The sequence below is a fragment of the Panthera tigris genome, chromosome E2 (genome assembly GCF_018350195.1).
Source record: "Panthera tigris isolate Pti1 chromosome E2, P.tigris_Pti1_mat1.1, whole genome shotgun sequence".
NCBI lineage: Eukaryota > Metazoa > Chordata > Mammalia > Carnivora > Felidae > Panthera > Panthera tigris.
The window spans coordinates 31,363,395-31,377,089 of NC_056674.1; the positions used below are offsets into that span (position 1 = coordinate 31,363,395).

At 46.9% G+C, this 13,695-nt stretch overlaps 1 protein-coding gene across 5 annotated transcripts in view; it reads left to right on the forward strand.

The window, feature by feature from the left end:
- The window catches only part of FTO (FTO alpha-ketoglutarate dependent dioxygenase), a 387,882-nt gene that overhangs the window by 231,645 nt on the left and 142,542 nt on the right, over positions 1-13,695 (forward strand). The window lies entirely within an intron of this gene.

Below are 13,695 nucleotides of genomic sequence, written 5' to 3' on the forward strand. Positions count from 1 at the left end.
CTTGCGCGAAAACAATAATTTTAAAATTCGCCCTGTTATTCTCCCTCTCCTCTCTCTTTTGTAGTTTGGTCTGATAAGAGTAAACGACAGTTTCAGCAACAGTAATTAAATGATCTCCAATTTAACTCTGCTTGTACTCCACTTTAAGCACATATATTCATTAAAGCATGCATATTTTATTAAATACTGGAATATCCATGCAGGGACATCTGAGCTGTGTTTCCCTGTTTAGCCTTATATACATTTCCCCCCTCCCTGGTGACTCTTACTAAATAGGAAAGAAAGAAAAGAAAAGAGAAAGAAAGAAGGAAAGAAAGAAGGAAAGAAAGGGAAGGAAAGAAAGAAAGAAAGAAAGAAAGAAAGAAAGAAAGAAAGAAAGAAAGAAAGAAAGAAAGAAAAGAAAGAATTTCCCTGTAACCTCTCTCCCACCCCCACCCCCCCTCTATCCCTCCAAAGACAGCACAGCTCCGAGACCAAATGTTGAGGCTGGATGTCTTCTGCTGAGTGCATTCGGTTTGTTAACAATAATTTCCTAGTACACCAAATCATCAGACAACAAGGCCAAGATGGCCTGTTTAAGAGGAGTCTGGTTTCAGCATTTCTGGCCCTTACTGCTAACAGTTTAATCAGGAGCTGGAGCCAGTGTTGAAGTTGATGTAGTCTAGCATCTGAAACAAAAATTCTCAAGTCCTTTGTGGTAGGGGAGGAGAAAAGAAAGAGCTTAGTGGCTGACACTGTGCAGACCTCCTTCAAACTAAACACCTGAAAGAAAATTTCAAGAGGGTCACGTCTTGAGAGCTCAGAAGGAAAAGTGTCTTCAGAGTATTAAATAACCATAATCCTTCCCCCCCCACCCCTTCTCCGCCCCCATTTGATGTTTCCCATCCCAGTGACCTATCTAAAAGACTCATCCATATGATCTGTATAAACAGACTGTTACCATACGCCTCTCTTTTCCTCATCAAAGCTTCCTCTGGCCGTCTGGAATCGGGCACTGCCCTGAGTCGCCATCAGGCCGGTGATGGTGAAAGTCACAGAGCATCCACTGCCGTGCTAACCGAGCCGGCTGGGTCGTAGACATCGGCCCATTGTGTACTTTGGAATTACACGAGGAAAAATGCACTTTGACAGAAAAGAATTAGCGCTTGCCAAAGGCCAGGCAATAGGTTACCGTATTTTGCTTTCATCAAAGCTATCAGGGGATCAGTGAGATTAGATAATAGAAATTTTTTCCTCCGAAAGTTAAATACAGATGACTCTAATTACCTTATATTGCACGTTAGAGAATGCGTGATGAATAGTACAACTTCCAAGAAATGTAGATCGGCGACGACGCTGCAGCTGGCAATGAGTTTAGGAGAAGTCTATTGTAATAAAGGTTCCCCCCCCCTTCGCCCCCGCACCCCCCCTCCCCCCCCGCCCCCGCCTTCCGCTGGTTCCTTTGCAATAATGATATTAGGAAGAATATTTTTAAGCAGAACCTGTAACTAGGTTTTAAAATATTTGTATCTCTCCCCGGCCAGGAGCCGAGCCATTGTTTGGGACTCCCTGAAGTCTCTTAAACTGAAAGCATATGTTCCCCGTGATTTAGCTTTTTGAGGAAAAGTGTCAATTCTGCATGACTCGGGGTAACCGAGTTTGTCACAGTGTCATACAACCCTGCGATTCCAGAGGCACATCTGAATGCTGCGGGTTTCCTTCCCGAAGCTCGGTAATCCCATAAACAACCCTCTCCAAATAGGCTTATTAGGGCTGTCTGCTCACTTCCCCCGAGCTGAATGATCCAAAGTACATCAGGAGAAGCTGTGTGAATGCAGGGTAAGTGTTAACAGAAGCGGTACAGAATTTCTGAAGATTTGGCTTTGTTTATACAGTCCACTCTGCCTGATGGACAGCTTGTTATAGCTTTTAAAGAACTGGGCAAGCCCTCTGATCTGACCCCTTCTTGACCTCCGCAGCCCAAAGGTCGGTCTGCAGCTAATAAACTCTGAGGTTCTTAGGGTCTACTGTAGGAAAAGGCAGGAAAAGAGCAGCTGCAGGGACTGGGTGTCCCAGGATAGGCTGCTTTCGGGTCACTCTCTGATAATGAAAATGATTACCAAATTATATGGAAGTTTAACCGCAATAGTGAGTGAGGGGAGGGTGGAGCCCCGCGTATTAGGTTTGATAAATGAACTGTGAAGGGGCCCATCTGGCTCTCAACATCTTTTCTCCCCCTCTTTCCCTACCAAGGGGAAACATTTTAAAATAACAGCAGTACATATAGACTCAATGACCCATGCAAGGAGCTGGAATGGATTAAGATTTAATGGTGACAGTGGAAGAAATTATCATTTGAAAAGTGCGCTGAAGAAAAGGTACAGTTCCGTGTCCGTGCCCGGCTTGTTTTTCTAAATAAAATATAGCAAAAAATCAGTGCCTTTGTTTATGTTCCGCAAATCCCCAGCGCCTTTCCTAGACTGGTGAGAATTTTGAGGGCATGCTTACTGTGGAGTAATTATCTGTAAGTCCGCTGAAGGAAAGGAATGGGCTTCCTTTGCCTTGAACATGTCGGAATGAGAATCAGATATTTTATTTCAGCTTGCTTGCTCAGTTGAGAGGACGTGCGTCAATCAGGTGTTAGAGCAAACATCCTCAAAAAAAAAAAAAAATTGTGATCCACTTCAGCCTCTGGCCACTGAATGTTACGCATTTTTGGATGCTGAATATACTTGTGGCTCTCCCACACTGTTTTGTTGTTACCACAACTTTGCAGGGTTCGTTTTGTTTTGTTTTTCTGTAAAAGGAAGCGGAAATCGCATAACGTTAATTGAGTAGATAGGTATGTTCCTTTCTTGATTCCTCTTTCTAAGAACCATCAAAGCGATGCTAATTATTGCCAATAATGGGCGTGTCACACGTATGTTCTCTTACTGTGAATTGATCAGAATAATCTACTTAAAGCTGTCTCCCAACTCCCTGTGAACATAGAATGTCCCGGTTTCCGGCCAGTGACGTTGGGGTGCGCAAAGCTCCGTGCTCTCGTTCAGAGACAGCGGACCCAGCCTGTGACTCTGTGTTCTGAGAAAAGAATGAATTTATTTCGTCATCATTTTTGTATGTTTTGTATCCCTGCCGTGCACAGAATGTTGCCTGAGCTGCTGTGCAGGTAGGAACGTGTTCGGCAGCCAGTTTAAGAATGGACCCGGGGATGAGGTTCTAGCAGGTTCCCGGAAAGGGGCCGTGAAAAGGATGGCGGTGGAGCCGTCGATACCGCAACGGAGGGGCAAGTCGGCTCTGACCCACTCAGGAGAGTATTTCACGGTAGATGTCTTTGAAGACTAGCATTGCTGTTCTGTTGAAAAAACTCCTCTTATGTTGAACGACACGGCCTACGTATACAAGTCTCACCCAGACAATAATTATATTGAAAATAGAAACCCAAAGCTTCTAAACATTATCCAAATCAGTGTGTCCCATCTTAGGTTTGACTCGACTGTGTCTGTCTGTGGGGATTCATAGTAAGCCAAGAGCTAGGTGAAGGCTAACACAGGGAGGTGAGGAACACTTGCAGAATTAACTGTGCTTCCTAACTTTGAAACAGTGCCTTTACATTTTTGCTGAGTAAGATGCAAAGACAAAAACACATAAGACGGGAGCCAGGCCATTACGGTTTTGTTTTTTTTTTCCAACTGAGATATAATTCACAAGATATAAAATTTCACGTGAACGTAAAATTAATCATTTTGAAGTGTACAATTAGGTGGGGGTTTTTTTTGTTTTGTTTTGTTTTTTTGTTTTTTTTTAGTATATTCACAAGATTGTGCAGCCATCACCATTATCCAATTCCAGAGCATTTCCATTATGAATGAACCCCTGGGCCTGTTAACAGCCACTCTCAATTCCCCCTTCTCCCCGAAGTCCCTGGCAATCATTAACCTACTCTCTGTCTCTGTGGATTTGCCTGTTGCTGACATTTCGTGTAAATGGAGTCCTACAATATGTGGCCTTTCGTATCTGGCTTCTTTCACTTAGCATAATGCTTTCAAAGTTGATCCGTGTTGTACCGTATCAGTACCTGTTCCTGTTTATTGCCAAGTAATATTCCACCACATGGAGAGACCCCATTTTGTCTTTCCATTCATCGGTTGGTGGACACTTGGGTTGTTTCCACACTGCTTGGCAGCCCTGAATAACACTGCTGTGTACATTTCTGTGCGGGTTTTTGAGTGGTGTCTTTTCTGTTCCACTGAGTGTTCCATTGAGTGTAAATCCAGGAATAGCACGGCCAAGTTGTACAGTAACTCTGTGTTTGACTTTTTGGGGAATTGCCAGACTGGTTTCCACATCTGCTGCATCATTGTATATTCCTGTGGCTTTTCCACAACCTCACCAACATTTCTTTTCCTTTTTATTTTTTTTTATTTTTTTTTATATTGTAGATATCCTGGTGCTGTGGTCGTGGTTTTGATTTCCATTTCCCTGATGATGCATGATGCAGAACATCTTTTCATGTGCTTAAGACCATTAAGTTTTTATTAGGAGATTTAAACACATGGCTAACTTAAGCACTTACCCCCCTCAAATGGGAGAGAACTCACGAGCCCATGAGGGGTGTTTGGCTTATTGCAGGAACGGAGTGCCACTGTGAAGCTGGCATGAGAATACGCTTGTGTCTATTTCCCCATTCCCGTGGGTAGGGCTTTGTTTATCTGCCTGTGGCCCAGCTTCTGTGTTTTGGGAGATCCCCTACTTAGTCCTTAGCCCATTCTCTTACATTTCTTTCCTTACAGCTTCGCTGAGCATTGCACACCGGGTAGGAATGTAACCTGATGAACTAGAAGCTCTGTCTCCTTAGAGCGCCTCCATTCTGGGCTCAAATGGGACTTTCCGCGGTCCCACAGTAGACGACTTCATTTGGGTCCAAGGAGCCTTAAGACGGTGCTGAGAGCAGTTTTAAAAATGTTTATGGCAGTTTCTTAGAAAAGCTTTTAGAACCAGTGCCTCCCAGTTAAAATGAGCTCTCTGGATCGAGATGGCTCCCTATACATGTCTTCCCCGTATTGGGCTTTGCCAGCTCATGCTATTGCCAAGTTAGCCCTTTTTCTGGACAAGAGAACCATCTTACTGTTGACCGCCTTCCATTCGCCGTAACTGTCACCATCACCACCTACCTCCAGGACGGATCCACTCTGGACATCTTCTTAGGGCTCCAAGATCTCGTAGTTCTAACCTTTTCTAAGCCAGTCAGCTTCAGAACTCTGATCTGGGTGCAACAAATAAACTAGTTTGTGTCAGTTACTTCTGTGGACCAGCTCTAGTCCTAAGACAAGCATGTTGAGGTTTTCTCCGTGGATATGTGGTCTCTGCTTTTGCCTCCTGGCGGGCCTGGATTAGATGCAGAACCAACGAGTTGGCCCAGTCCAGTTTAGCAACGAACTCTTATTTACTGAATGTTTGTTATGTGCAAATAACTCTGCGAAATGCCGTGGGAAATACGAAGAGGAGTCCCGTAGAGTTTCAGTTTTGAAATAATGGATAGCTTCATGCGGGGGAGGGCAGGTTAGTAGGAACACCACCTCGTGCAGATTTTCCTTCTTTCGTCGCGGGATCCGGGAAGATGACTTAGCCATGGACTCTGCTGCAAGGCCACGTCCAGTTTGGGGGAAGCTTATGGAAAGGAATCACCTGACATGTACCATATAATTACTTGACTCTGTGTTTACATTTTGCTTCTGCTGCCGGAACGTGAACTTCATGAGGGCAGGGGATCTGCCTGTTCACCAGCTGTAAAACCTGCCGCCCGGATCACAGTAATTACCATCAAGCTGTCTCCTCCGTGAGAACCATGCCCTATAACGAGCAGGGACCCTGTCGCCTGGCATTCAGATCTGTTCGGTGGCTGGCTGAATAGAATAGCTTTCCTCTCAACCCATCCCTATATTTATAAGTACTTTGCCTTCCTTCCTAATTTTGAAGAGGGATGACCACTGGGGATGCTGGCCTGTTGGGATTTTTTTTTTCGGGGTGGGGGTGGGGTACATATTCATCTGATCTTGCCAGAGGTTGGAAACCTTAAGGTTGGATGTAGGAGATCTCCGCTAATGTGGTTCTTTGGCATTGGAGCCCCAAGACTGCACCCTGCCCCCTGCTTCCGTCCTGAGGGAGGAAGGACACTCTGTGCACAGGCTGATTCGGCTACTTGAGGAGGAGTCCAGAAGTGAACACCATGGAACTGAGCTGGGACCAGGACGAAAAGGCGCGGTCTCGTCCCTGAGGCACCCATTCCTGATCCCTTGCCATGCCCAGAAGTGAACTAGGGCTGGGGGGGAGAAAAGGCCTCCCTAGAGTCATTCCTCTGGATGGGAGGATGGCTTTCAGGCCGGGAGGGGCGGAGCTGAGTCTAAACACGGCTTCCCGTTCACATCTTACCTGCTCCGGTTAGTCGCAGGCTACCTGCTAATATCCTGATGTGGCTTTAATGATATCAGCGCACAGTGACCAGCATCAGCCTTGGTGACCTGACATCTGGGCCAGAATTTGTGTGGCGCCCTCGGGAACTCTGGTCACCAGAAGTGGCGCCACCAGCCCTGAGGACGGGCTATGAGATGAGGCTGATATAATTCTCTTCTGAGCCGGCACGTGACGGAGTCCTTTGAACGTGTCAGCCACTGTCGCTCGCGTTAGGGAGGGGGGCTGCTGCTCCTGGCTGAGTTCGTCGGGAACTAGAAGTTGTGGCATCTGGGGTTCCGTAGCCGTCCCCTGCAACCGGCTGACTTGGTCAGCAGGGTTGGGGTGGAATAAACGAAGGAGCTTCCAGGGAGAAACAGGGAGGCGCTAGCCTGCTAGCTGACGTCTATGCCTTTCCCTTCTAGTGCATCTGTCCCTTCTTTAATAATTGCAATCTCTGCTTTCCGTGGCCCTTAGCAGAAGCATGTCCTGTGTGTATCTGAACCCGATTGCTCCATAAAACCCAGTAACTCCATAAAACCTCCTCATAAATGTGTAGGAATTGAAGCATTGTGTAAATTTAGAGCGAGGATTAAATGCGTCTAGAGATAGGGTTACCTTTTTTCCCAGATACAGCAACTTATCTTAAGGAGGCCAGTGTTGTTGATGTTATTACCATTGTTACTGTCATCATTTGAACAGTTTTATGGGAGACAAAAGCCAATTGACTTCTGCGCATCTCATTTGTAAAATCGACACATAGGCTTCGGTATGAGCTCTCCTCCTGGCGGACCCTGACCGTGATCGGTTGCCGACCTATTTCTTACAGGCAGTGCTTCTTAAACTTTTCGAGAAAGCATCGATTGATTCATTTATTTACTCAACAAGTACTTATTAAATAGGGCTTGCTCTTTGTCGGGCACTGTTCCGGGTCCTGGAAAGGCAGCAGGGAACAGCACTGTTGTGAGTGTTTGTCCCCTGGAGCTTGTGTTCTCAGTGGAAGGAGAGACCAGAACTGTTTCCCTAAGTGGAGCTCTGAAAATGTCTTGGGGGAAAGGTACCGAAACTCCCATAATCCTGCGTCTTCAACAACACTCAGTAGAACCAAAATAACGATCCTGCAGTCGAGAGAAAGATCGAAAACGTCCTTTTCTGGATCTTCGTCATAAAACGATCCCTTGTTGTAAAACTTACCCTTCCGGTTCTGGCGAGTCACATTTGTGAGCTGTTCGTGGGATACCGGTTTCTAAGGAACACCATAGCATTCATTTCTCCTTAGGCAGTCTTGCACTCTGGTTCCCAGGGACTTTTCAAAAAAAATTTTTTTTTTCAACGTTTTTTATTTATTTTTGGGACAGAGAGAGACAGAGCATGAACGGGGGAGGGGCAGAGAGAGAGGGAGACGCAGAATCGGAAACAGGCTCCAGGCTCCGAGCCATCAGCCCAGACAGAGCCTGACGCGGGGCTCGAACTCACGGACCGCGAGATCGTGACCTGGCTGAAGTCGGACGCTTAACCGACTGCGCCACCCAGGCGCCTCCCAGGGACTTTTCAAAAAGATGTGTCACCTTAAAGGCCTTCACTTTGCGAAGGCTCACATGCAGGCTGTGTTACACCCACAAATATCTCTTCAGAGGGAAGCCGTCCCTGCCTGGTAGGTGTTGGGGGAGTGCGTGTGTGTTAATGGACTCGGGCACGTAATAAACGGTGGTTATAGTTAGCGTGAGCAAGCTGTCAGTCACGCATTGATTCAGCAAATATTTATCGAGTGCCTGGCTGCTACCAGACTCTATCGTAGGCCTTGGGGTTATAGAGATGGGTCACACTTGACCAGGGGAGGTACATTAGGCGGTGCAGTATCCTAAGTGCTGTGAAGGAGTTTAAGTCAGGATTCTGGGCGAAGAAAGTGGAAAGAGAGGGGCAGTGGTTCTTGTGTGACTCTCACTTGTGTGCCCAGCCATTGTGGGGAATACCGCTCCGTTGTGAAGTTGTGTTGGCCACGAGTGGGTAGGTAGCACTTGGTCTCCGGAAGGAGTGGGAAATAGGCGAGAAATCTATATGTGGTTATGGGTCATGGGATAAAATCTGGGCTGCCTCTTTCTAGACAGATCTAGTTCTCAATGATAAATGGTGTGGGGGGGGGGGGGGGGGGGGTGGTGTGGATTTCCTCTCAGAGCACATTTCAGTAACGTGGCCTAGAGGTTGGGAGCGTAGATCCTGAGCAGGTTGTTTGGGTCTTGGATCCGTGTCCATAACTCCAGGCAATTATAGAGACGTTACATAACCACTCTGAACCTCAATTTTCTCATTTGTAACTTGCACAGGGGATAATAACAGAGCTTATTTCATAGGGCTGATTGACAAATTCCGTGCAAAACACCCTGAGCAAGTATCTGGAACGTATTAGCTGCTCAGTAAAAAGTACCCATCACCTTTAGATCAAGACAGGAAAGGCTGTATGAGCCCAGCCACGTTCATCCTTTGAGAGCAAGCCCCCGTGTAAAATCCTAGCCTCGTGGTAGGGGCCCCACATTGCTGAATCGGTGTGAGCATGAACACTAGCTGCATCTTGCCCCGTGCCAGGCTCTGCTCTAAGCACGGTCACATAGAACTGACCGAGGCCTGAACTCCAGCTTGGCATCCTATCTCCAGCTATGAACTCTGGGCCAGGCACTCCGTGTCTCAGCAGCTTCACCTAAAAGAGAAGCAGCGTGATCCAGGTGGCCCGATGGACAAGGGACAAGGCGCGGTTCTGTAAGTGAGACGCCCCGGGGGCAGCTGCGGGTAGGGGAGGTGTTCCCCCTGATGACTTCAGTTCACCTCCCTCCCTCTCTCCACTGTCCTTGAAATGCACAGTTGTGCTAATTCTAGTAGAGAGAGCTGCTAACATTTGTTGAGAACCCACTAAGGGCTCGGATTTTTCATGTTTTACGAGATGAGAGGCTAGAGGCAGAGAGGTACAGAGAAACTTACCCAAGGCAGCACAGCCAACAGTGGAGGTGGCAGAAGGGAGCCGCAACAAGGCCTTGCCACCACTCCTAGGTGCACCCGGCACTTTGAAGTGGGTCTCCCCATATGGGGCTTCGAGCCCTTCCCGGATCCTTCCCAGTGTGGAGAACAGCAGGTGTGCATTTGTAAAGGTTTATTTCCTCCAGTAGCTAAACATGTTCGGCACTTTTTAGTTGGCGGGTGCCTCGCTCTCTCTAAAGAAATAATTTGCAGCCCGCGCTTTATGAAGTAAGCCTTTTCAAGGAGAGTTATTACCTTTATCGCTATGCCATTCTTTTATATTGGTTACAATCTTTGAGAAGGAGGGATCGGGGGCGCAGATGAGAACATCAAAGTCTAGCCTCAAGAATCTGTAAATCCTCTAAGTGGAGTAATTTTGAGGTGGGGTTGGTTAGCCAAGGCTGATTTGAGTGGGTTCCCTTTGGGTGATCGGATAGCATTTATCTGCTGTACGACGGGTCGCTCACCGGTTCTACGGTGTGTTTATGCCTAGAAAACCATTTACCACACGTGGAGAGTCATGCTCTTATTCTATCTTGGGATGTCCCCAGTGTGTTTGACAAATTTACGCTGTAATGTATATTCCAGGTTATAGATAAAAGTTTCACTCCGCTTCCGGTCGAGGCAGTAATGGGGGGTGAGGGGTGGTAAGGCACAGCTCCGGCGGCCTGTAGGGGACACTGTTGCATCGTGGATCAGAATGAGTTTCAGCATCTTGTCCCAGGACAAAAAACAAAACAGATCACAAAACAAAAATAGGTCAGTCCCCTTCACATTACTAGTTGAAATGATCTGAATGATTCCAGTGTGCCTAGGAGAGTCTGTTTTCAGGTATTGATCAGGCTGTTTAGTATCTGCCCGAAAGGAACAGTTGAGCGTCACTTTCCAAGATGGGAGTGATTGACACTTTCCTGATTAGCTTTCTCTCCATACTCTTCCTCTGGACAGGGTACTTTTTTAGTTCAATAAACCTTCAGGTTTAGTGGACTTATCGTCATTTTTCGCGAAGACATGCCCCCGTCAGGTTGAAATGCTTTAGTTCTGTCGTATTCTAAATAAATATCGTGAGCCTCCTGAAGGGCATTCTGGAAGTTCTGAGTCTCTTCTCATCCATATCTTCTTCGTCGCCGAAAAAGATGCTATTGACTGAGAAAATGAAGTCATGTCTGTCAGGCAGACCTGTGTAGGGCTCAGCCCGAGCTCCAGGAAGCCCACACTGCCAGATGCTCTCGGTTCGGATGTGTCTCTCCTTCCAGACCAGACCCGGCCTCCATGCCCGTCCAGGTGCCCCGGGGCCTTGCCGGCACAGCCTCCACCCCCCGCCGCCCAGCTCTGGCCTCTTCCCCTACTGGAATATGGGCCCTGGAAGGCGATTGTAATTAACCCTCCGAAAGCAGAGGTTTTGCTAAGGCAGCGCGCACCGTAATGATTTTGTTAGCTTGCTTCATTTCCAGTCTTACCATCAATTATGCCATGTGTTTCGTCCAGTTGGTGCTACCCTCCCAGTGTTAATTATAACCTACAAGACTGTTACAGTTAATTTTATGGCAAGCATATTGTCTCTTCAAGGCTCCAGAGCAGCTCATAAATTATCTTGAAGGTAAAATGTAACTTGGGGAACTAGTTAGGAAAATTCCATCCATCTCGCTTAGGAACCACAGCTGCTCCTGTCAGCTGCCTCGCTGCCGCATTGTGAAGGAATTAGGGTGGGTCAAGTTGAAGAGGGGAGGCCCGGGCTGTCACCGAGGAGGAAGGCTGTCCTGGCCCTGTCAGACAAGTACCTTCTGCCAATCCCTGGTGGTTTCCCTTCGCAGGCAGGAAGAGGCAGGCAGCGCAGGTGGATGGTCCCCAAGCTGTCTGTATTCATTACTTTACAGAAACTTGTTGTAGGTAGGCAGGTCCGGAGACCTTTCCTCTTCTCTGTTGTCATGATGTTAGGCATCATCTGCAAAGTGTGAGAGAGATAACTCTATAACTGACTCCGGGCTTGGGCCGGGAGACAGCAGAAGGCCGAGGGGCGGGGAGCCGGCGAAGCCTCCCTGCAGCCCCCCGGAAAGCCCTGCGCTGAAACGAGCATTTTATTTGCCGTTGTTATTGTTCCCGTAATCTGATAAAGTGAGATTTCACCGTGAACGAATGTACTCTAAAATTGCCTACTAAATAAATTAGCAGGTTATCTTATTGGGATAATAAACACACTCTTTCTTTCTTTCTTTCTTTCTTTTTTTTTTTTTTTCCCCCTGCCTCCTCACACGAAGTGTAAGCTTTACATTCCAGCCCTCGGGGCCCTTAGCATTATTATTTTTAATGACTGAACACCAGTCTTTCATTTAGCTTGTTTGTAGAGTTACTGTAAATGATCTTTCTGCTGTTGGTTCTTCATTTGGAATTCTGCATGTTACGCTCACTTGGAGAGCTCTGGGGGGCCTCTGAGAATCGGGGGGCTGTGCGAAGCACAGTATTTTCCAGCAGCATGGCAAGCAGGCTGCGGCAGGGGAGGCAGAGAGGGTGTATTGAGGATGCCCGCACGTGTAAACCTACATCCGGGCTGGAGTAGAGTGACACACACACAGGGCTCGGGAGCCCAGCCTCGTCCCTGCGCTGGCAGTCTCTCCCTGGATATTCCGGAGCATTTTCCTGTCTGCCCCGAGGCACGTGAGGCCGTCACCTCTGGGCTGTGTCACGAGGAGAATGACACCGATTTTGAGGGGGTGAGGAGGGCCTACTGTGCAACAGTGAGATCATGCCCTAAGAGGCACTGGACTTTCCCAAGGAAGCGTCCTTTCGAGCTCTTAACGACAGCAGCACGGTACCTGGGAATTTGTGACTTTTCTAGTGAATGTGGACGAAGGGTTGCAAGCCCAAATGCCCGCAGGGCCTGGCAGGTACCCCAGGTGAACGAAGGCGCAGAGGTGGGGCTGAAGTGAATGGGAGGTGCACACCCAGTCCAAAGTAGGCGGCCCCTCTTCAGCCTTGCCAGGAGGCTAGATCCTTGTTACTAGGTCCTCTACATTTTCAAGAGAAGTGGAAAAAATAGAGAGAGAGAGAGAGAGAGAGAGAGTGTTTATGATGTCTTCTGTTTAAATGTTAGTTATTTAATGTTAGTTAGTTAGTTAGTTAAATGTTAGAAATTCAAATTATACAGGCTACTTAATCAATACCTGCCTGGAGACCAGATGGTGTGGATAGGAATCTGATAGAGAATGGAAGTCTTGCCTGCTCTGTAGGAAAACTCTTCTCCGCTATCTCATGCTTCTCAACAAGAGAGACGATGACCCTGGCCCGGAGACGAGGATGCGATCTGGGCACTGCCTTCTGTGACCTTGTAACATTGTTCTACTCTTTGTGGGTTCTTGCTTGGAGGAAATATATATATATATATATATGTATATATATATATATATACACACACACAGACACATATATACACGTGTATGTGTATATATATGTATACACGTGTATATGTGTATATACATGTATATATGTATACACGTGTATACACACACACACACACACACACACACACACACACACACACACATATATTTGCCTCTAACTCAACAGTCTCTTTTCTTTTACAGAGAAAGCATATGAGAGTTTTCAGAAGTAAATGCGCTGTATGTGGTGCTCATTGTCACCATAAAAACGGTGTCTGTAGGATTGTTGGCAATTTTGAATCTGATGAAGGGTCTGATTCGCAGGGGTGAAGGGCAGGGGCTTCTCCGCTAGCGATCGCCATTTCTCCTGTTGCACCCTCAAGTTTATGCCTCACCCCGGCTCCACCTTGGGGGAACCCAGCTGTTCTCTCATGGCTCAAAGATGTCATGTGGTCAGAATAATCTTTCAGTCTCACTGATCCGGACCAATGCCCACATGGAGGTGTGGCCTGGGAAGCTGTTAAATACATGTGGGTTTGATCTTCTGGAGAAGAGGAAAATATAAAAACTATTTCTTCCCTTTAATAAAAAGAAAAAGGTACGCATAAACCTTGGCTGCCGCTGAAGTCAGCCGTTACGCATGCGTGGCTAAATTTCATTGTAAATATTTCATAAGGGCTGTTAGAATGCAGCCAGGTTGACATCACAGCCCCAACTGTACCAAAGGAACCATTTCCCTAAAATAAGCCAACATTTCTAAAGAAACATGAATTTCTAATGTAAAGTTAACATCAGGTCAGAAAACCCTCTGGAAGAAATGTCTGTATCAATGTTTATAATCTCTGCATTTATGGATTTGCAGTTTGTGCAAAAAACTCCC